Source organism: Macrobrachium nipponense, chromosome 18 (genome assembly GCF_015104395.2).
Source record: "Macrobrachium nipponense isolate FS-2020 chromosome 18, ASM1510439v2, whole genome shotgun sequence".
NCBI lineage: Eukaryota > Metazoa > Arthropoda > Malacostraca > Decapoda > Palaemonidae > Macrobrachium > Macrobrachium nipponense.
This window is the reverse complement of record NC_087211.1, coordinates 24,373,527-24,395,785: the sequence shown is the minus strand read 5'-3', so window position 1 is coordinate 24,395,785 and position 22,259 is coordinate 24,373,527. Positions and strand designations below refer to the sequence as shown.

The window sequence follows — 22,259 nt, the reverse complement described above, 5'->3', positions numbered from 1 at the left end:
AAATAAAACAAATAAAAATTAATCACAAATAAAACTAATTGAATAAAAATTTAGTTTTATTTAATTGATATTTTCTTTTTATTTATTTCCCTTTATTTTTATTCATCATTGTACAACTTTCTTTATTTTTACCTCGTTTATTGCAATTTTATCCTATTCTGGTGAAAATACAGAATTACAGTGAAGCTCTGTAAACATGAATAATTTCTCCATCTATATAATTATAAATCCATCTCTCCAGAACATTCAGAATTATATTTCGTCATAAATTAATATCTCTTGAATCATACAAATGAAAAAAAAAATTGTATTTGAATCTAATGTTATCAGCGGAGCTTCCCAATTGTTTTACTTTCGTCTTTTATCATCATCATGAGAATCATAACAATTTCCTGTGCTACTACTGCCACCTCTGTTATCATTACTATTACCATTATTCCTGATCTCAACCCAGTTCTCAACTACTCAGAAGGGATTGACTCTGCTTTAGTATACAGTTTTTAAACTCATGTCTGGATATGTTGCGCCACGGGTCACTGAGAGTCATTTAGAAGAAGTGAAATGTACTCCACTGAGCTCTATTAAATCGAAGCTATGACAGGTGGTTATTAAGGAACTTATATAAAGACCAAAATTGCAAATGTATTCAGTAAAAAGTATATTCATTTTGATTTCTAATTTTTTCCTAATCCATAATAATGTGTAAATACTGTAGGTATATAATTTTTTAAATATTTTGTTAATATCCTACGAGTAAATGAAATGTAACAATTCTATAATAAAAGATAAAAAAAAGCTGTTATCGAAGACGCGATGAAACATACGTGATATTACCGATATTGTGAGAATAATTCACACGCGTGGATAGGTAAACATTACCTTCTTCGTCCGTAAATACTCGGAGAAAAAAAAAAAAACTAAAAAGGCGAGACAATGAGGTTCAGTTGTACGCAGCAGCAAATTGAAATGAATAAGATAAAGAAGACTAGAACGGTTCCCTGGTCAAACAAGCCATGATAAGTTTATCTGTTAACAAGGTAACCTATTAAAATGATCTACTTTCCAACCCATATTTGGCTCTTTGGTTTCATCTTTATTTTGAGATTTTATGCGCTCTGCCTCTCAGTAAATTATGATAGTATTGGAGAACTTAAGAAAAAAAAACGTCCTACATATTTTAAAGCAAAGGATAGGAAGGCCGAAAAACCACACAGGGAATCATCTTTGTTGTCATTTCTTGGCTAAGCAAGCAAATTTGTCGTAACCATTTTAATAATGCGGTCTGATTGGCAGATGACAAACGTTATGTGTTTTACATTGTTTTAACATTCAAAGCGACATTCTTATTTGCCTTGAATATCCTGTGATCCAGTCAAATATCTTAACCGGACTGTTTATGTATCTAATTTATCATGTATGGATATAAACGTTTCAAATAAATAATGGTTTCAGTTTTTTTTGTTTCATTACCAGTGCTTTGAATATTTAGTGACAGAAACAAATAAGTAGTACCTACAGATAGAAACGGAATACTTGGGTTTTACCACGTATTTTCAAGTTTTATGTTAGAAATTCATTATGACCTGGTCTGAGATAAGGGAGAAGATAACGAGATTGTTTTCTCGTGTTCACGGGGGAAGTGGCCATGTACTATTGCCTCTGTCAAAGTTTATTTGTTGTCCGTGGAGAGGTCAACGAGTTGAATCATGTAAGGCACCAGGGCAGACAAGTAAGGACAAGAACCGCACTCTTCCTACCGTTATCAATTATCACTGCTACCAGACACAGATTGGAACTCAGGCGTAACTGAAAACATTGCAAAATACTCTGTAAAAGTATTCAGTTGCGGGCAAAGAGAATATGTCAACCATGTCTCCCTCGCAAAATATTTCTTTAAGAAACGAAGAGAAATATGGTGGGCTATCTAGCATCTCGTTTCTTGAACAATTTTCTTATTCATTTGCCTCTCCAGTTTTCTGGCAATTTTCTCAACTTTTCCTATTTACTCAGTTTTTTTAAATGCTTCTATGTTGACTCATTTTTCATACCTTATGAATTACTACTTTTCCCCATTTATTTGAGAATGGGGCTGAGACATGAAGGGCTTGATTTAAAGTTGGAGGCCAGTCTCCATTTTATGGGAGATTCGTCTTGAGCCAGAGTCTTGATTTTCTTTTGATTTTCGATGCTTTATGATCGTGCAACATTGCACATAAATCGTGGACAGGTTCCTCTGATATATTCAAGAGACGTTGTCCAGGGCAGACAACCTATTCATGAAGCGATGGTGTTGTTTTTGAAGAACGTTTCCTCAAAAATCTTTGATATCATTGGATAAGGACCAAGAACCAACCCCTTAGATTTTGATAGGGACGTTTACTCATCACCAAATGAAGAGGAAGCTATGGTACTTCTCGTGACCAGGTTTTACGTGTCATTCATTTTAACATAGTGATATTCTGTTCAGAAGTTTGGCAACCACGTTTTGGCTTGTTCCATGTGAGTGACCTGAGGGTATCCCATGACATTTTTGTTGCGCTCTCAATACAGAAATTTGTTTTCTCATTTTCTTGAAAAGAAAATTATTGCGCTAGCTTTGTCTGTCCCCGTCCATCCGCTCTAATCATCAAACATAACAAACTGCAACCCTCTACCCTCAGCAGTTTTTATTTTTATCCAAGGTTAAAGTTAGCCATCGATAGTGCATCTGGCAGCACTTTCCGAAAACATAGGACACACACTCTCTCTACCGTATCTGGTGTGCAACTGGAACGCTCCCGGTCATAGCTGATGATTTTATACAGCATTACGTTAACAGAAAACTCGAGTGCGCCGAATAACTTCGGCGCATCATTTACTTGATTATCTTGAGGAACCCCCAAAGACCTCTTGAGGAATGTACATGTTAATCCAAGGACCATAAAATATATTGACTTACTTATCATCAAAGAAAAAACACTAAACACTCAGAAAGAAGAAAATATCTAATCAATCATACATACATATGTTTGTATTCTGAAATATTAAGCAATAAAAACCTCCTCTATACCGATTACATTTTACCTTGAGAGCTGTCACTCAACAAGCATTGCTTATGAAATGTGCATCTGCTTTTGCCAGGATTCCAACCTATGCCCTTGGGTTTGCTACTCAGGGAGACAATTGACTTATCACTGTGCGCTCTCAATAGCACAGTGTACAAGAGTAATGTCTACCTCTAATTTAAACTCAGAAGAACTATGTTCGAATCCTGGCGGAGCAAATGCGATCATCATGAATAATTCCCTTGGGGTGTAGGTTATTTCCAAGAAGAAGTGAACCAAATAATAAAGGGTATTTGTGGCTCAATATTTGAGAGAATAAAAAAGTATATGTACATGAGTGAGCCATCACCTTAAATATGAGTTATTTAGTTTCATAATGTGAGTTCGAAGGTATCGAATTCGTAGAACTTTATTATGACGCGCGATGCTGAATGCTGTAAAATTAGCCAATATAAGAAGCCTATAGTTACTGTTGTTGTAGATGTTGTTGTGAGGCTTTTTGTATTTTGATTTTAATAAAACAGAAACAGACCCGTTTTTCTTATTTCCCACTGATGTCATTTTATCAGAGGAACCGAAAAACCCAGGTCAAAACCCCGTCAGCAATCTGCCGTAGAAGACTCGCTGCCTTCGTCTCGTTGTGGGACAAAGGTCATTTTTCAAGCGTCAACTAAATCTGTTTTGACATACTCGTTAGCAGATTCTGTCTCTTTTTTAATCGTTTATTTTGTCAGTTAAATTCTCATTAATTCTGAGATGTGGATGACGCTATGATACGTAAACACCAGGATCTTTTTAATATGTATATCGGCGCTAATGAGAGCGATCAAAGTCTCAGCTACTAATTGTTCCCAAGCCTTTACCTTAAACAAAATCAGTTCATTTTCATGATTCTTAAAATATGGCTTCTCATCTTATGCTGAGTTGACTTTTAGCTTTGTTATGCTACTCGGTTTTGCCAAGCTATTTGTTTTATAGTTCAAAGCTAATATCTGCCACAAAAAAAAAGAAAAAAAGTTGGCGATTATTAAAAGCATTAGAGTCGTCACTATCATCCGAACTATTGTATCGGCAGAAGTAATCAGGACAAAAATTTATAATATATATATATTATATATATGTATATATATATATATATATATATATATATATATATATATACATATGTATACAAACACATAAACACACACACACACACACACACACACACACACACACACACACACACACACACATATATATATATATATATATATATATATATATATATATATATATATATATATATATATATCTGCGAGTATTCGTGCGTTTTTGTCTGTGTACAAGTGCGCTTGTGAGTAGTCAAGATTGAATACGTGTGCTTATGTCTCCGTGTAATACAATCGCCTGAGATATAAAGCAAATCGGGTAAATGAGGTGTCCAGTAACTTCCATAGATATTAATTATAGTACAGTCCTTGAATCATTTGTTTCTTATTCTTTTCCTTGTGCTTTGTTCCATGCAGGAAGTAGAAGAGGTTTTGATTTTGCAATGGTTGGCAGTAAGTAATCATCGGAAATTATTAATGCGAGTCGTCACATTTTTACTTGTTTTTACTTCCGTTCAGGTGCATATGTTACCTCAGTTTTAGCTTGAACTGTTACCTCATAACATAGATCAACAAATCGATAGATAGATATAGGAAGCCTTAAATATGGAATAGCTTTCACCTGATGGATATAACTCATTTTAAACTTGCCATACACCTTGGAGTGGCGTGCATGAATCAGTAGCTACGCTTCCATTCGTATGAGATTGAGTAACAACCAAGTCCTTCAGCTCTTTTCAGAAAACTTTCAGTTAGCTTAGTCGTGATAATATATACCCAGTGAATTAGAATTTATGAAATAAACTTTAAAAGATGGATGAGGCAAATCAACTTTCAAAAAACGGACGAGGCAAATATTTCCTGATTTATCGAGTTAAAAAAATCGTGACGTGTACATCCATAAAACGGAATCTATAAAGGAAACTTCAACAAAGCAGAAGACCTGACAAATTCTTTGATGATTTGTGCCCCATCACTTTCAAATGTGCGCAGTTCTCTCTTGGAGATCTCCCTGTATTCCAGCTTTGGGAATTTGAGACACAGGTTCCCATCCAGGGGACGTGACAGAGGTCATTTTATTATAGCCATAATTTTCGGTGAGGATTGTAATGTAGATCAGTTATCTATCTTTATGTGGGAGGCGGCCTACTCAACAAGATGTAGGTTATACGTATAATGTATATGTAAGTATTGCTAATATATTCGAACAGATATGATCATATACTTATATATCTTTATATGAAATTCTTTTTAAACATATTTATTCATTTTTAGTTTTTTATTTATATTCATTGCGGCGTTATGTGTCGTGACGCCAGTTTTAATAGACATAATCAATCAATCAATCTTAGTAAAGTTACCGTAAGACCTCCGTTAGAGTAAACGAACATAATTGCTTCCACAGACAACAAGAAGATTTTGGTTTGAAAACATCAATCCTGTACTAGAATTATTGACCGAAATAAATAAATTTTGAATCTCGGTAACAACAGTGGATCCTATAGTATTCGATGAAAGGGACACTTAGTAACTGAAAACACAGGGACCATAAGGACTAGATTTTACGAAATTCAAACAATCCATGGAGAAGAAATAAGGCGTGAAGGAATGAGAGATTGGCAATACTCAAATTTAAGCCTTCAAATTCCTCTGGAAAAATTGAAAATTTTACACAATAGCAGATGAACTGTGAAATGACAAAAATGTTTGTCCCTTTATTATCGCAAAAGAATTTGAAATGGAATCCAGGATAGATGTATTGGTAGCAGAATTAATGTACCATTGAATACCTTAAGTTTACAATGGAATACACAACTAACGTTAAACAGACTAAAGATAGATTTGCAACGGAGAGAAACATTCTGCTTCACGATAGGAAGACTAGACCGATTCACCTGGGTGTGTGGTCATTACTTCGTCCCTAATGACGGAGGCCAAGGGACAACGAGGGAAAGCTCGGGAGTCAGGCTGATAAATCCAGGAACGAAAATGAAGAGGGTTTTTGGGTCAACTGATCAGCACTTGACACCAAACTAAATTTCGGTCCAAAAGACCAGGAACAACGGCTTTTACTGTTTGGTAGCAGTACTGCTACCGCTATCGCTTACTCGGGAGTAAGCCTACAAACCAATTTGTTGTTGTTCTTGTTGTAGTTTTTGCTGTTGTTGTTCTTGTTTGGGGGTAAGTAAACCTATGGAGAAACCTAAAAAGGTCTGAAAAGGGTGTTTCGCATTGAGGTAGATGCAGGAATTTTGGGATAGAATATTTATGATTTATTTATTAGATTGAAAATGTAAACAATGAATAATATGCAAGTCAAACAGTACAGAACAATCATTTCCAATATAATATAGCGAATTTATTTTAATTTTCGTTGGTGGAACAAGGCTCTATTTGATCGTAGATTTTAGCACACGCCACGAGTAAGCTGGAAGTCGGTTCATACCTTGTTCTTCCTAAAAGCTACATTTGCTGATAACGTAATAGATGACTGTAATGTGAAGGAATGACTTGAAGATACAATAAATACCAAAAGGGACGTTCATAACAAGTTCAATGGCAATGATAACGACAAGAAACTTATCTTCGGCAATATTTTATGATACTTTACCTACTGATGAGTTATTTCTTATTTATAAAAAGCGAAAATAATGATTCCTTGGAAGCTGTGCTGATCAATTTTGCAATAATAACAACAAATGCAAAAATGATTTGAATGATAATGCAGATTTTCACAGGTCACGTGGTTGAACAATTTTACCGTTGAAACACTCACATTCGTATCAGTTTGATGTTATGGCCATACATGCGTAAGCGTATGCGCGCTCATACCTAGATAAATTATGGATACCTAAGGCAACTTTTGTTAATGAAACTTTAATTCACTTTCATACGCAAACATTAAAACACACTCAAGCCGTTTCCTTTCGAGTAGAGGTCAATGGGACCGCCGACCTAATCCTTTTCCTAGTTCAGATCAGAAGAAGACGAGAAAAACCAAGACACCAAAGCAGGGACAGACTTCCAAAGCTACTCAGCTGACGTTGAGAAATCCATTCATACATACATATACTTATACTGTGTTATTGTGTATATATTATATATATATATATTATAGTCTATATATATTAATTATATATATAAACACATATTGTGTTTATGGGTACTTATATATATTATTATATAATAATATATATATATTAATAATAATCTATATTTATCTTATATTATATATATAGTTGTGTGTGTGTGTTTGTATTTTGTATATACATATATGTATATGTATATAATATATATCTATGATATTATATATATTATATATATATATTTATGATATAATATATATATTGTATGGTATGTATGTTATGTATATATGTGTGTGTCTATGGTATGAATTTTTGGTCCTTAAAAAACTTGATTTTTTAAAATATTCATAGATATCAAAACCAAAAATATCGTTTAATATCGAATTCCCTGTACCACCCTGGGAATATCAGATACCCGAGTGGAATTATGACGGGATTCGAACCTTGCCCTTTTCCGAACCAGATCATGGTTTGAATGGTGGCCGGTGGCGGTGCAGAAGCATTTACCAGTCAGGATTCCCCTCAGGAAATAAGTTATTCTCCCGATGTAGTTATTTAGACATCAGACGGTATTTGTGACTGAGCAGTGACGAATGTATGTTAAGCGGTGCATAAATAAATACCATTTTCCGTTGTGCTCCAAAGTGAAATTATTCGAGTACTTGAAGTACTGTGATTCTTTGATAATCATGACGTAAAAATAATTGCTATTCTCTTTGGGAACTTTAATAAATTATTGCTTAAACATCCATTATGTAAAATTCATGAAACAACAAGACATAACTCTTTTCTTCTTTACTAATTTCAGAGTTAATTTCTAGTTTTTAGTGTCGACCTGAATTCAGCTACATTTTTTCCAGGACTAGAATTTAAGCCATATATTTTTTACTAAGCAGCCATGATTTTCGACTTCCTTGGAACAACTTCAGTTGTAAAATCATGTTATCACAAAATTCGACTCTGAAATCTTCCAATAAAGTATCTCGTAGATTACCGGCCTTTTACCATTGTGCGAAGGTCTTTTCACTACTTAGCCTCGAATTCATAACGGCGCCCCTTTCTTCTACGTTCCCTGGCTTATTGGACGTTCAAACAATATAATTCGGAGTTCAGTATTCTATTCATTGATGTTGTGGAATAAATTTTCTTATGGTATGAAGACCAAACTGCGCGTTTTCCAGTTTCGGACGAGAAACAATAAACGCAAATGAGGACTAAACATAAGAGAAACAGTAGTTAGATAGATAGATAGATAGATAAAGCGACAGACAAGATTGAAAGACAGAGAACTATACAGGTAAACAATTACGCAATTAAGGAGTACGTTACGGAAGGGAAGGAACAACGGAAGGTGGTGTCGCTCTGTCGAAGAACATTTACCATCGACCTACCTGTAAGCAGCATTCAGCAGGCAAAGTCGAGCCAGCGACCTAGGGGTCAGCTTGAGGGAGCGATGCCACAGGTTCCATCTTGGGCATCAAGACTGGCGGAGAAGGCGGCAACTCTTGTTTGGGGCTGGAGGACGAGCCGTCTTTTCCTTCTTCAGGAGTTTCGGTGTTAGAGTTCAAGATGGCGTCGCACATCCTGTTCCATTTTGAAAAGGAACAAAAAGCGGATAAGCTCTTCAGTTTACCATTATATTTTTTTTTTTTTACTACAGTAGTAGTAGATAAGCTTTGTTTATTGGTGTTTACATTCATTGTGGAAGTTCTGGTTTGGCAGAAACAAATAAGCGACTCAGATGTTTAGGCAAAAAGTGGTACAAAAGCCTTACCTTATTATCACGAACTCTCCTAGGTCAAGGTGAAAATGATGATTCCTTAGTAAACGTCAATTTTACAACATTGCCGTCGAAACTGAGGTCTTTCCCACGGAGGTAAGTCGTTCTGAATGGGGATGTAAACTGTTGAAGATACACTAAGACTAAAGGTGACAAAGTTGTTCCCCAGGGCGTTAACCTGTCGCCGTTCTCTGGATCCACTTATTGTGACCAGGTCCAGGAGGGGGGAATTGGACGCTGAAGAGGAGACCGACAGAAGGACCAACGAAGAGGGACAATGGCTTCACGCTGGGGCGGTCAGTAGATGAGGCTCCGCTGACAGTCTGGCAGTAGTGGGTGCAGAGTGCCCGGGTGTCAGGAAAGGAACCCAGGCGGCTACTGGCACCGAGCATCGGAGGACACTTACTGACTAAAGGGACGGAAACACATATCCAACAAATACTGTCCACAGCTATGCCCCCTCCCCATCCTTCTCTCTCTCTCTCTCTCTCTCTCTCTCTCTCTCTCTCTCTCTCTCTCTGCAAGCTTTTCTGCTTTTCTTTGCCCTAACGACATTTGAAATTGATATCTATTAGTATGGGCTTTCATTAAGGAAAGCACAAAAGAAGGATATTACATTATGCGTGTAGTTAGTTACAGTAAACTTAAGTGCTAGTTAGACCTCAAAGTTCTCTCTCTCTCTCTCTCACTCTCTCTCTCTCTCTCTCACACAAACACACACACACACACACACACGCACACACAGGATAACGCAGTGTTGCATAGTCCTACATGACTCTAATAATAATCTTCATAACCAATAAGTGGTAATGTAATGAAACGTGCAATAGAATATTGGGAATATATTAAATTGGTCAGTCGATATGCATAGTTATACGCGCATTCAAGTCTTCCCACTGTATTGCCTCGCAGTGCCATTCCGATACAACCAAGAGCCGCCGGCCATAGATATATGTAGCCTATCTATGCCAAAGGCCATAGCACGTTGAAAGCACCGCTTCTCGTCCGATACAATCAAGAAGTAGGAAAGGCTACAACGGCTTTACCTTCTCTTGAATGAGCAAATATCTTGTTCCAATGTCCGAGAGGGAAAATATTCGGTACATAATGGATTTCCTTCGGTTGATTTGTATATTAAAATCTCATTTAAGGAATTAACTTTTCCCGGCTTTTTCTGCCACCGGCGTTTTATCTGCTTTCATGCGTCTAAAAGCTGAAATAAGATATATTTTTATTATTAATCCATACTATATCTCGGCTTAGGTAATTGTGTATTTACTTAGGCATAACAGTGAAAGATTTGCACGGTTCTGAGTTCGCCTCTCAGAAAAAAGGAGTCTACGGGAGCTCGATCTGGTCTAGTCAATGTTTCGTATCAGAAAAAGGGAATTTGAACCGAAAACTTCAAGTCTTATAAGATTAACAATCACAAAATCACGCTGCTCAGCATATCTCAGACGGCCATCTGGAAGTCAAAATCAAATATCAAAGAGAAATTTGCCCTGGTTTAATAGAATTTATCGTTTAACTTCTATCAGATGAAATCTTGGGATCCAGGCGCAGCAAACTTTCGCCAGATGCATAATAAAATCTTGACAAAATTTATTCCCTCGACCACAGAGTCAAATTTTGTCCTCAATTTTCTTTGGTGTCGGATGCGCAGCAGTATGACATTAGGCCCACCTGGGAATTTCATTTCTCACATCATAGTCTGTGTTCTTCAGATTTTGATTTTTTTTTTTTACGAAGCTGTTAAAGTTATACAAGGTCACAATAATTTGGAACAGACAAGGAAGGAGAAAAATAACAGCAATAAAAATGCAATCAGGTACGAAATGTGTAATACCAATAATGATAACATTCTCGTGACCAAACAATTAGCGCAGTGATTTTCGGAAAGAGGTTTAGCCACATAACGACGGTCGCTTTCTGAAGCAGCCACCATAATAATAATAATAATAATAATAATAATAATAATAATAATAATAATAATAATAATAATAATAATAATAATAATAATAATAATAATAATGGGGCATTAAAAATTATAATGGTAGATTTAATACTAGTTAAGATAACTGCACCCACAGATATAGACCGTTCTATATCTGTAACTGCACGTTAACGGGGATGGGAGGAGCCTCCCCTATCCGCAGCACAAGTTGGGAAAACAATTACGCATCGCCGTGCGTCCAGTGGAAAGTACATAAATTTTTGACACTCTTCTGTGGTAGTTCTCGTCAACAGGCTTCGCATTCATCGCTGAGATTCGTGTCTTGGGAAAGACAATGAAAAAAATGCGATGATTTATCGGTGAAAATTAAAACCAACCTGTCCATTAATGCTCTTAAAATATGGTAGAAAATGAGTTTAGTATTTTCCCCCTCGTAAATTGAGTTACATCGCTTTTCAATGAGTCGCTCTGTACAAGAAAAAAATTGTCTGACAAAACCGAAAATGAACACACAGGGTATTGGCTTAATTAGTGTCATGTTCTGCCACCTTCATATGATAAGTTAACAGGGCAACAAGGTACTCTTCCTGATAGGAGAAACAAAGAGAAAGAGAGGGAGAGAGAGATGCAATGACATTCCACGATGTGTACTCATCGTATGCACTACGAATATCAGCTGTAAAATTAATTGTCAAGAGGTTTGAGAAACGGTTGCGATTTACAAGCCTAGTAGTCCGGGAGCCCACAGAGATTTGTATTACATCTCGAGTACAAAAGGTTTGATAGCTAAAGTCATCAGCTGGTGTGATGGGGACCTCCGAATGGCCATTCTTAAGTTATGCCGTTGGTGCCTTGAGTAGGGGGCGCTGCTTAAACTGTCCCCCAAAACAGGTTTAAATGACATTTTGGAGCCCATCAATATCAATCAAACCTGTGATAAAAGTTTCGTTTTGGCACTGTGATTACAGATGCGCCATTCTTAAGTGGCGCAATTGGTGCAAAACGCATTTAATTAAGAAGGGTCCAAATGGGGCGCAACTGTCATATTTAAATCACAATTTGAGTACATCGATGAAACTTTGTGGAAATATACCTTAGAGCTTCCTGATGAAGGATCAGTCATTCTTAAGTATCAAATTTGGTGCAAACCCCATTTAAGAGCGACCTAAAGAGGGCGCTATTTTTGGCACATTTCAAACACGTCTTACGTACATTAATGAAACTTTGTAGAAATATCCTTTAGAGCTTCATGATAAAGGATCAACAGTTCTTAAGTTTCGTAATTGGTGCAAAACCCATTTAAGAACGGCCTAAAGAGGGTGTTATTATTAGCACATTGAAAAGACCTATATTCATTTTCTTTAGGCCTATGTATTTACTCATGTCATCTCCTCCTCATGTGATCTGCCACACCACTATTGTGAGCTCTTCTGTTTATCTTATCTGTAGTATTAATTGTGACTTTTCTTTTCAGGTGCTCGTGTTTATGAAAATTAGAGTTCCATAATACCAGTATGGTGGCAACTTTGCTTTGTATGGAAGTTAGCCAGTTAAGAAGGGTCTAATCTGAAAAGTTTATATTATTGCCTTGTGCAGAGTAATGGAACACAAATGTGAGTTTATGGGGTTATTCAAAATCTAAGGATTTGAGATTTTTTTTCGAGTGTCTCCAAATTGAGAGCCGAGTGTGTTCTACACATTGCTGGATTATTACGTGAAATGAAATCAAAATGTCTTTCTTGAGCTGTTTATTTTCACATGAAAATTAGTTATTGATGTAGCTATATAGAACGTGTTCTAGCTTAGAATAAAAGCCCTTTTAATTCCTGGCTCCAGGCGTGACAGGCGTTGTATTCTCCATGCTAGGAAGCCCTCGGAGAAGAAACAACGTTGAGATGTTTTACCCTTCCATGAGAAGAACTGGAGTACTGTGCAAACCGCAGCTGAGAAGAGGCGTGAAAAACCCCAATTTCAGAAATCGGTTTATTATGACTTGGTTGTCACCTTGCCCGAGAGCCCAGATGAGAATGATGGTTATCATGTATCCTGCTACCAGAAATGCACAGCCGTTACATCCACACCATCAGCTCCTGGAGATAGACCAGGAATTTTGTGCATTTACGTTCCAATGCAAGGGTAGATAACGATGCTGAACCTTAATCATCTGGAATTCTTCCTGTTACCTGTCTTTTCTGTAATCAAAAGAGGAAGAAAAAAGGAGGGTCATTGAAACTTTTCGGATCATGCAAAACAATAGAAGCAGGACAGAGGATTCAAGAGGCTGCTGAACTGTTGCAGGATACAGCTGTCGTTTCGAAAGTCGCTGGTGTAGACCTGGTGGCAGAAGCTAAGTATCATCATTCATGCAAGAGCGCATTCTCGCTTACGCCCAATAGAACTTCTAGTACTAAACAAAACAAAAAAGATGACAATCCCCAGAAAAAGACAATAATTGCTGTTAGAAATATCCATGAATATGTCGAGAAGTTTGTAATTGCTGACAAACGTGCAGAACCGTTGACAGCTGTGTATGATTGTTATTTGGACTTTTGTTCATTCTGCTGATGAGTCTCCTATCCATTGGCACAATTTGTTGCGAAACCCAACGAATAAGTTTGGGTCCAAAATCAAGGCCCAGAGTCCGGTAGGTAAGAAATTAGGTAGTACTCTTTACAATGCTATAATTGTTGATGATTCCGTATGTGTGGCTTATGATTACAGAGTCCAAGGAACGACTCCTCAACCAAGCAGCTGTAATATTGCGAAAGCATCTGTTAAATGTTACAAAAAAGATGTAGCCTACCAGACAATCCAACACTGAATGATATCAGAGACAGGGACACATTTGTACCCCAGCCTGTGATGAACTTCTTCAAAGTTCTGTACACAGGCAACATATCTGACCAAAGTGGAAAACAAATCAAATGTCGTATTGATTCCATATATCAGGAAGCATTGTTTGTTGTCAAAAGAGGCCGTGCAAAACCAGCAGAACATGTAACTCTAGGTATGGCTATGAGATCTATCACAGGTAGCAAGAAGCTTACTGAAGTTCTAAATAGGTTTGGGCATTGTCTCAACTATTCATGCTTGGAGGAACTCGAAACATCAACTGCTTAAGCAATCCAAGAGACGATAGAAGCTTGCCCTGAGAACACTTTGGCAGGAGCTCCAATGGGACTCGCATTTGACAACTTCGATGAGATGACACAGATGTTGTCCGGGAGCAATACACTGCATGATACAATGGGAATTCTGTATCAAAATTGGCCAGGAGATCATAGCAACAGTCAACAGAGTGATGAAACACCAACACCAGTTAAAAAGGCAACACCAAGAGCAAAGAAAGCTGCCAAGTCTATTCATTGTCGCAGACGCATCTCTTGCCCCCTATTTTGGTGTCCCCAAAATAGCTACCTTTACCTATAAGAACACATCTATTTTTACCATACCTGATGCTGCAATCACTGCAAGACATATGGAGCTTGTGTGGATAATGAGCCACGCATTTGAGACTGATGTTTTACCCAATGCCATCTTCTACAAGGCTCAGCTACCAAAACAGGAAGTGAGATACATGCCAAACCAACGAGCCCATCACCAGCTTTTCGAACAAACCAGAAGTGTGTTGAAGAATGCAACCAAGAGTATGGACTGGTTGACATATGAAACTGCAGCAGCAAGACCAGCCATGCAAATCCAGGCTACAGAACCTCCAACATTTGATAATGTTTCATCATGATGGGTGCTTTCCTTATAGAGATGGTATTTTTTTCAAGGCCCTTGGAAGACTCATAGCAGAATCAGGAGGACCTGACATGCTTATAGAGACTGGTGTCCTTGCACCAGGTTCTTTGGGTTCCTCACAGGAAAACCCTTCAACCAATGCAAGAGGCTCCATCCTCTACTTGGCATTGCCTTTGAAAGCCTGCCTTTCAATGCCTTTCTAGAGACATATGATTGCAGAGAAGAGCTTGAGCTGGTGATCAATACAGATCTTTCTGAGAAGTATTCAAAAGATTCTGAATTCACCAAGGCAATCGTATCAGGAGCTCGCGGATACACTGCAAAGTTCTGGATGATGTATGAGGAGTACATTAACATATTTCACCAACTTGAAAGAGCTATCCGGACAAATAACATCGAGCTCTTTGTCTTCACACTGACACCGATCATTGACCTGTTCTTTGCCACAGGCCGCATCAACTATTCCCACTGGTTATATTGGTGAGACTCATCCTGGCCTTAGAGAGATACTTAATCAGGGTGTATTCACAGTACAAAGGACAGAACATGATTTCAGCAGAATTCCTGTGGATTTGACACTGGAATAAATTATCAATGCTGACACCGCATCTCGAGTGACGGAATCACCTCTTTCACTAAGGGCTACTCTGCTCGCCTCAGATGGATGGTAACAAAGGCTACCTGAGCATTGTTCATTAGTCAGTTACAAGAGATGACAGGATTGATTAGCAAAGAAGATGTCACTACAGAACTTAGGCCAAGACGAATTCAACGTGATAATGTTTGATGATTTTCTGAAGATCCTTCAGAAAATCATCAAGTAAATCTTAGATACGAACAATCCACATGAAACCCAGGAAGCTTCAGAGGTATTGTACAGTATTTGCACAGCAAAAGGTACCAATGATAAAATCCGTGAGAGCCTCCTCAATGTACCAACTAAGGGAAAGTCAGACATAAAGAATTCATCCAGGCTTGCGTGAGTGATCCAGACAAGTGTGAAAGTGCAATAAAGAAGGAAAAGCTGAAAATCTTTGTAGATGGTTGTGCAAGCAATCGTCGGTCATAGAACACGAAAGTTGCAGCCCTTAAAGGATCACAGAATCTGATGGGACGCCTCCTTGTGCTGTCCACCAAGAAGAGACCTGACATGCAGCATATTCTCCTGTACCCATTGATCCCAGTACCTCTGTCCTTGGCCAGCCCTGAGGAAATAATGGCGAAGACCGATAAGAGTGCACTCCTTAATATATTGGAGATTAAAGTGAAAGGTTTTGAAGGGCAGCCAAAGGAGGTCAGTGCTTACATCATAGATGGACAGTTTCTCTTACATACCTTGCCACCAAATTTGCCCCTCGCATGCAGAGGGTTAGCCAGAAGTATTCTTACCCAGAGTTTAGCAACGTCAGCCAATTCCTACACTGAAAGAAACGGGCGGAGATCTCATGACAGAACCTTCATCATCACAAGGTCAGAGCAGAGACGAGTGCCAAGAAATCTAAACTATGCCCTAAAGTCCAAGTCCTTCAAGAAGCAGCTACCCCAGTTTCTTGCCCATGAATGGTAAGACTCTTCGTATGCTAACATTCTTGGGGATCGTGAAGTCTTCTTAGATGTCCAAGGGGAATGTTACAAGTTCCAGGTGACAGAGGGTATGATACAGCGAAACAGTGGATGGATTAAAGAACAACCATGAAGAGGCAGACACAAAGATTTGTCTGCATTCCTTATCAGCTGATAGTGAGGATGGACACATAGTGGTCAGGGCATCCGACACAGGCATTGCAGTGGTATTATTGTCCCACAGCAATAGATTTCTGCCAACATTGTGGATGGATATTTTAACAGTTTCAACGAACAATCGTCGTAACATCAGCCTGACTGCAATATGGAAGGAACTAGGACCAGATCTTTGTGCAGCGCTGCCAGCTTTCCACGCCTTCACGGGATCAGACTATACATCCGCATTTGTCAGAAAAGTGAAGGTCAGGCCTCTCCTAACTCTAGAAAAGCAACTTAACTACCAGAGGACGTTCAGAGTAACGGCAATGAGCTCTACAGTTTCTAACACGACGAAAGAAGCTCTTCAGAGGTTCACAGCCACAATGTAGTGAGCTGAGGACAGAGCAAACAATAGATTTAAAAAAACTAATAATTCATGAGTTAGATACGTTAGATATTATATAATGTCCGGGTAAATACCATAAATAAATATCGAATTGTAAATAGTATTGGCACGTAAATTATATTTCACTCTTCACCAATGCACCTTTTCTTGTATGAATAAATACTAAAATATATAAATTTGTAGTTCCTTTGTTCTTCTACATCAGATAAAAAAATATTTCCACAAAGTTTATTCATGGTATACAAAGATGTCATGGAGCTAGAAAATTTGTTTTAATCCGCCATGTGCTGATATAGCAATCTCTTTAGGCCGTTCTTAAATGGGTTTTGCACCAATTACGAAACTTAAGAACTGTTGATCCTTTATCATGAAGCTCTAAAGGATATTTTTGCAAAGTTTCATTAATGTACGCAAGACGTGTTTGAAAGGTGCCAAAAATAGCGCCCTCTTTAGGTCGCTCTTAAATGGGGTTTGCACCAAATGTGATACTTAAGAATTACTGATCCTTCATCAGGAAGTTCTAAGGTATATTTCCACAAAGTTTCATCGATGTACTCAAATTGTGATTTAAATGTGACAGTAGCGCCCCATTTGGACCTTTCTTAAATGCGTTTTGCACCAATTGCGCCATTTAAGAATGGCACATCTGTAATCACAGTGCAAAAACGAAACTTTTATCACAGGTTTGATTGATGTACTCCAAAATGTAATTTAAACCTGTTTTGGGGGCCAGTTTAAGCAGCGCCCCCTACTCAAGGCACCAACGGCATAACTTAAGAATGGCCATTCGGAGGTCCCCATCACACCAGCTGATGACTTTGGCTATCAAACCTTTTGTACTCGAGATGTAATACAAATCTCTGTGGGCTCCCGGACTATAGAACTATGTACTGTCGTGGCAGTTGTCTCTTTATCGATTTTTTATCTTTGGTCTTTCTGTAAGATTTACGTTTTTCATCCATTTCTCTGGTAACGTGTCTTTTAACCGATGATTCATTTACTTTAGTTCGAGGCTTGCCAGTCCTTATAGAATAGGATCTCATTTACAATAGGTTTCGGTCTTCGCTCAGAGATTTTATGCTCGCTTTCTTGTCAAACATTTGGTGTAGACTCGACAGTTCCTCGTTTGTTTAACGAAAATGCAGGTCTTTTGGCAGATGTGTTAGGCAGTAAGAGGAACAATGAGAAACTCACTAAAACGCATTTCTGTTTTACTGTAGTTCTAGTATTTACAGTTTAGCTTTTGGTTAAGTGAAATGAATAATTTTCATTCCATCTTGATGCTAATAGACCCAATTAGCATTTTCCAACATTAGGCCATTTAATAATTTATTTTTTGTGAAAATTCATTGCTTGGCTTCTGAGGTTTCCGTAGTAATATTCATATGTTAATTAGAAATGAATCTTTTTGAACTTGTTTTAGAATCTGTTAGGTTACTCCATTCGACGAATGTGGCTGAAGGAGGCGGTTCAAGCAAGACCACTCTCGGTGGTCTTGGTTCAAGGCCTGTTGGCTGCTGCCCAGCTTTTGAGCGTCCGTTGACCAAACTGCCCGAATGCTTCTGCTTGAAAGTTATCATCTATACTCTGTTTTCTTCCATCTGTCCACCCGCCTGCGGTGTTTGCGTATGGAAACACTGCGTCCCGGGCTTTAGATAGTTACCGCTATTTGTAAGTTTTAGGTAATTTTTTAGATATCTAGGTGTACATTTGCAACTGAAAAATAAAAGTGTTTTAATAATTTACTGTATGCGAATTACACCGTTAATATTCGAAATAGGATGTTATTATTATTGTTGAATGTCAGCTGAATGTAACTATCTAAAGCCCGGGACGCAGTGTTACCATACGCAAACACCACAGGCGGGTGGACAGATGGAAAAAACCGAATATAGTTTGCAGTTTGGGAAGGTCCTTGCTTCATGTGATGATCTGGTATCAGTTTTCAGTAGTACAGAAAAAGCAAGATTCTGGTCATGAAGTTGATATCATTGGTCTTGACTTCAGTGCTGTTTCTGGTATGTTATTCAAACTTCGACTGACAGGGAATTGGTGAACCATTGTTATTCAATTTTTTAGATAACAGATGGCAAAGAGCAGTTGTTAGTTGGCACTGTTGTGATAACGCCTATAATTTCTGGTGTTCTTCAAGATAATGTTATTTACCCATTACTTTCTATACTATATACTATAAGCACGATATGCGGCCTTTTCTTGAAAACAGGGTTTTTGCCTGAGCAGCTAATGCTACTTTTCCATCGATCCCGTCTCCTGAGTATGGACCCGTGATTGTGGAATTTCTTAACAGAATTGAGCTAAAATGAGTGCATGAGCCAACTTATCTCAGACGAAGTTGACCCCAATCAAAACTCAAAGGATGATTGTCAGCCGGTTTTGGACATTCGCTACCCCAACCAAAATCGTATCATTCACAGTGTTTATTTCTTTAACTGCAAGCAATGCGTTCCAATTCTGAGTCATCCATATGGTTAAATTAATTTCTGAGATACATGCTTGGCTTATGTTTTCTCTGAATCCAGATCTTCCCAGAACTTGATATATAGTTGATTATAACAGTCAAAAGCCTTCTTTGGTGTATGATTCATTGCCATACAATTGTATGTAGATTTGATGGGTGCTGTGACCAAACAATAGAATGATCTTACTAATCCTGCAGTTACACCACTAGAATTTCAGAAGCTGAACTTAGTGCACATGCTTCTATGTAGGGCAGGCTGACATGAGTCTCACTTCATAGTTCATGTTATGTATAGTATATTCAGTATAAACAGACGTGAATATATATATATATATATATATATATATATATATATATATATATATATATATATCATATATATACACACACACACACACACATATATATATATATGTATATATATATATATATAATATATATATATAGATTCATATATATATATATATATATATATATATATATATATCAGGCCCGTACCTAGAGTTTTGTTTATTGGGGGGTTAGTTTTTCCCAGAACTGGACCTTTTCTTCTATGAATGTCATTGCATATATAGGCATATACAAGATGAAATACCTGAAAATGTTATTTTAGTTATATTAAGAAGAAAAATTGGGTATGCAGTCTATGCCCTTCTACCCGATTAGATGTTATTCAAAGTATTGACTTTGGGTTAATAGAATTTTACTTATAATGTTGAAAGATTGCATTGAAATTCAAGAATATTTCCTCAGTTTTTTTTTATTGATTCATTTATTATGTTAACGATAACATGTTATATTACTTTGACCTTACAAAAAAACAAAAAAAGATCTTGGTAATTCTCGTCTTTTCATTTTCCTCCGCGGCATCACCTTTATTTAAGCATAGCATCACGTTTTATATATTTCGCGATCAAGTTACTCATATATATATATATATATATATATATATATATATATATATATATATATATATATATATATATATATATATATGTAGATATATATATATATATATATATATATATTTGTGTGTGTATGAATTTTTATCACATCACCGTGATTTGTATGCATGCATTAAGCTACAAATTTCCTTTAATATCCAATATCTCTACCTCAGAATTAATATATTTCCATATATGTTAACTGAAAGGGATTTTTTTAGTTGATAATAATTTCGTCCTCTTATGGATTCGATCCAGCGCACAGAGGAGAAATCAGGACTTCAGTGAAGTTACCGACTTGTTGGCTGAGTCGGTAACTCACTGAAATCATAATAACTCTTCTGTGCACTGGTTCGAGCCCACGAGAACACGAAATTATTATTAACTAAAAAATTCCCCTTCGGTTAACATATATGAAAAAATAATAATTTCGAAGCAGAGCGAATTAGACATTAAAAGATATTTGTAGCTTAATGCATATATATATATATATATATATATATATATATATAAATATATATATATATATATACATGTTTGTGTGTGTGTGTGTGGAAATGTGTACAGGGAATGTGATAGGGAACCGTGATTTGCTTCCATAGAAGGACCCATAACATGGGAACAGGGTAGTGAGAGATCCTCTTGAAATATTCTCAGTCATGAAAACTGATAAAAATTAAACGAGAGTCACTGAAGTGTTCCTCGGACCTTGGAAGGCTAGTTTTAGCGGCAACCGTTCGCAATGAGACACGAGAACCCAAGAGAGTGAACGATGTACAGTTGATTGAGCTGGCTTTATGCCAGCGCGGCCTCTTGCTCATAGAGCAACCCATAGAAATGAACGGGCGAGTGAAGGTCCGACAATGAAATTCTATCAGGTCACAATACTAAAACAATATTTCTATTTCACGGATTACAGCTTGTCCAAATTAGGTGAGCAGAATGTTCCAATAATTATGCACAGTGAATTATGTATATCTTAGTTTTACCAGACCACTGTGCTGATTAACAGCTCTCCTAGGGCTGGCCCGAGGGATTAGATATTTTTACGTGGCTAGGAACCAATTGGTCACCTAGCAATGGTGACCTACAGCTTATTGTGGGATCCGAACCACTCTATATCGAGCAATGAATTTCTATCACCAGGATTAAATTCCTCTGATTCCGCGTTGGCCGAGCCGGGATTCGAACTTCGGACCACCGGATTGGCAGCCGAGCGCGAATACCACTCGTCCAGCCCGGGACTCAGCTAAGTGAAAAGAACCTTGTAGATTGATTTCACGTCATTCATGCAAAGCTGAATTTCAAAGAAATTTAATTAGTAATCCCAGATATGCTTTAGTGCAGGCTATACTTTATGATTTATGCATAACCATCGGCCTGTTATTTCATCATCACCTCAATAAACATCTGCGAAATTCTACCACTCATGAATTTCTTGTTCTTTATATTTAACAAAATCTCTTCCAGTCAGTTTAAGATCAACTCTCCTGGTGCCCACAAAAGCCCACCGGGGTTGTGCGGAGGGAGGACAAGACCACACCACCACCTCCCTCCCCCTCCCCCTCTCTTCATTATCTCATCCACACATGGAACTATAATGCTTCGTAAGACTTATTTTCGAGTCGACCAAATCTTTTAGATATAGTTCCATTGCTCTACCATAGTTCATATCCGTGTACCTACACAGATGGTACTAGACTCATGTTTAATCTTAATTTCGCATGCAGCTTGAGTCTATTTGACAACTAGAATTTATTCAACCTACCCATTGTTTATTCAGGCTCTTTAATGCTTTCTCCATCTGGCATCATTTCACTCATTATTTTTGTTTGTCTAATAGCCAACTTAACCCCGTCTCTGCACATATGAAGCATTTTGTAAAGGAAGTTCCTATCGTTACTCCATTCTGTTATCTCCTCTACCATCCTTAACCACTTTTTTTTATTATGAAGTCCACGAAAAAGTCAGCCAGCAAAGCTCAAATAACATTCTCCTTAGCGGAA

General features: G+C 37.5%; 1 protein-coding gene across 1 annotated transcript in view; it reads right to left on the bottom strand.

The window, feature by feature from the left end:
• Positions 1-9,418, bottom strand: part of LOC135196927 (ets DNA-binding protein pokkuri-like) — a 38,248-nt gene extending 28,830 nt beyond the window's left edge. The window contains exons 1-2 of the mRNA XM_064223764.1: positions 8,996-9,418; positions 8,613-8,805 (exon numbers count right to left, since the gene is read on the bottom strand). The gene's annotated coding sequence lies outside the window, so the exon portion shown is untranslated. The remainder of the gene's footprint in view (positions 1-8,612; positions 8,806-8,995) is intronic.
• Positions 9,419-22,259: the final 12,841 nt, after the last annotated feature.